Source organism: Emiliania huxleyi (assembly GCF_000372725.1).
Source record: "Emiliania huxleyi CCMP1516 unplaced genomic scaffold EMIHUscaffold_318, whole genome shotgun sequence".
Classification (NCBI taxonomy): Eukaryota; Haptophyta; order Isochrysidales; family Noelaerhabdaceae; genus Emiliania; species Emiliania huxleyi.
The window spans coordinates 43,586-45,677 of NW_005199616.1; the positions used below are offsets into that span (position 1 = coordinate 43,586).

General features: G+C 72.8%; 1 protein-coding gene across 1 annotated transcript in view; it reads right to left on the bottom strand.

The window, feature by feature from the left end:
- Positions 1–971: 971 nt before the first annotated feature.
- Positions 972–2,092, bottom strand: part of EMIHUDRAFT_430570 (hypothetical protein) — a 3,239-nt gene continuing 2,118 nt past the window's right edge. Inside the window, exons 4-5 of the mRNA XM_005774209.1 lie at positions 1,312–1,385; positions 972–1,179 (exon numbers count right to left, since the gene is read on the bottom strand). The gene's annotated coding sequence lies outside the window, so the exon portion shown is untranslated. The remainder of the gene's footprint in view (positions 1,180–1,311; positions 1,386–2,092) is intronic.

Here is a 2,092-nt window from a genome sequence, read left to right on the forward strand (position 1 = left end):
GAGAGAGAGAGAGAGAGAGAGAGAGAGAGAGAGAGAGAGAGAGAGAGAGAGAGAGAGAGAGAGATGGATGAGAGAGAGAGAGAGAGAGTCGCCTTCCCGTCGGGAGTCATGTCCAGCACGAGCGAATCGGCCGGCGGAGGAGGCCCAACAGCGTCCGCAGCCTCGCGCGACGACCGCGGCGGAAGCGGCCGCACGCACCGCCGGAACGGCGCCTGCGCCAGCGCCTCCCGTAGCGACGTCGGCGGAGGCGCCGCCACCCCGGCGGGCGGCGCGGCGGGCGGCGCGGGCGCTCCTCCCTCGAGCTGCGGCGAGGAGCGCACGCGGCGGGCGGCCGTGATCGGCGTCTTCCTGTGGCGCATCACCGCCGCCGGCGGGAAGGCGGACGGCTCGCGCGTCGACGGGCCGTCGCCACTGCCGCCACTCTCGTCGCTCTCGTCGCTGCCGCCGCCGTCGCCGCCGTCGCCGCCGCCGCCGTCGCCGCCGTCGCCGTCGCCGCCGTCGCCGCCGCCGTCGCCGCCGTCGCCGCCGCCGTCGCCGCCGTCGCCGCCGTCGGCGGTGGCCTCAGCTGTTCCGTCGGGGTCCGAGCCGTCGCTGGCCCCCGTGCCGTCGCCGTCGAGTCCGAGCAGCGCCGCCCCCTGTTCACAGCTGCAGGTGTGAAGAGACGCCGCTCACGCGCCGCATGTGCTCCAGCAGCCGGCGCCCCACCTCCGCCATCGGAATGCCGACGGCTTCCTCGAGGGCTATATCTCCCTATATCTCCCCTATATCTCCCTATATCTCCCCACCTCCGCCATCGGAATGCCGACGGCCTCCTCGAGGGCTATATCTCCCTATATCTCCCCTATATCTCCCTATATCTCCCCACCTCCGCCATCGGAATCCCGACAGCCTCCTCGAGGGCGGGGCGCGCCGCGAGGCACGACGCGAGGGGCGCAGCCATCCGCTTGCCGAGCAGCTCCTCCCACTCCGCGCCCCCCCACCCGAAGAAGGGGTGCGAGCGGATGTCGGCGGCGCCTGCCGCGCCGCCGCCCAGCCGCGCGCTCGGCTCGAGCCGAAGCAGCCTCTCGCAGAGCTGCCGCGCGTGCGGGGAGAGGGGCAAGTTGGCGGGCAGCTTCGAGGCGGCGGAGCGGCCCGCCAGGTGAAACGCGTCCATCTCGAGCTCGAGCTGCGTCGCGCGGCCTGATTCATCAATGGCGGCTCCTGAAGGAAGGAAGGGATTCGGAGCTCCAGCTGCGTCGCGCGGCCTGATTCATCAATGGCGGCTCCTGAAGGAAGGAAGGGATTCGGAGCTCGAGCTGCGTCGCGGGCGGCCTGGCGAGCTTGCGGTGTGCTTTGTCGGCTGAAGACCGACGGCCGCCGCGAGGTCGGGCTCCTCCGACGCGCTCCTAATTCACTGCTAATTAACGGTTAATTAATTGCCAATCAACAGGCCGCGAGGTCGGGCTCCTCCGACGCGCTCCTCCACTCCTTGCTGCTGCTCTCCTCACCACCCCGCGCCGACGGGCTGCCTGGCCACTCCCACATCCCTAGGCCGCAGCTGCCACCTCCACCGCTCAGACCGCTCCCGAGGCAGCAGCCGCCATCTCCTCCGCCGTCGCCGCTGCTTCCGCCGCCGCCGCTGCTTCCGCCACCGCCTCCGCCTCCGCCTCCGCCGCCACCGCCACCGCCTCCGCCGCCGCCGCCGCCACCGCCTCCGCCGCCGCCCCCGCCTCCGCCGCCACCGCCTCCGCCGCCGCCCCCGCCTCCGCCGGCACCGCCTCCGCCGCCGCCCCCGCCTCCGCCGCCACCGCCTCCGCCGCCTCCGCCCTTCTCCCCGTGAAGAAGCGCCTCCTGCTGCTGCCCCGCCACCGCCGCCGCCGCGGCGTCGGCAGCTGCAGCGTCGGCCGGCACGGCGGGCCTGTCTGACGTCCTTTCCCCTCCGCTGGCGCTCGAGCAGTGCGAGGCGGAGTTGGGGCCTGCCCGCCGCGCCTGAGGAACCTTCCGAGAAGGTTCAGGGGGGAGGCTGCCGAGAGAGGTTGGTTGTGGGTTGGGCAGCGCCGCGCCTGAGGGACAGCTTCCGAGCAAGTCAGGGGGAGGCGGGAGAGAGGTTGGT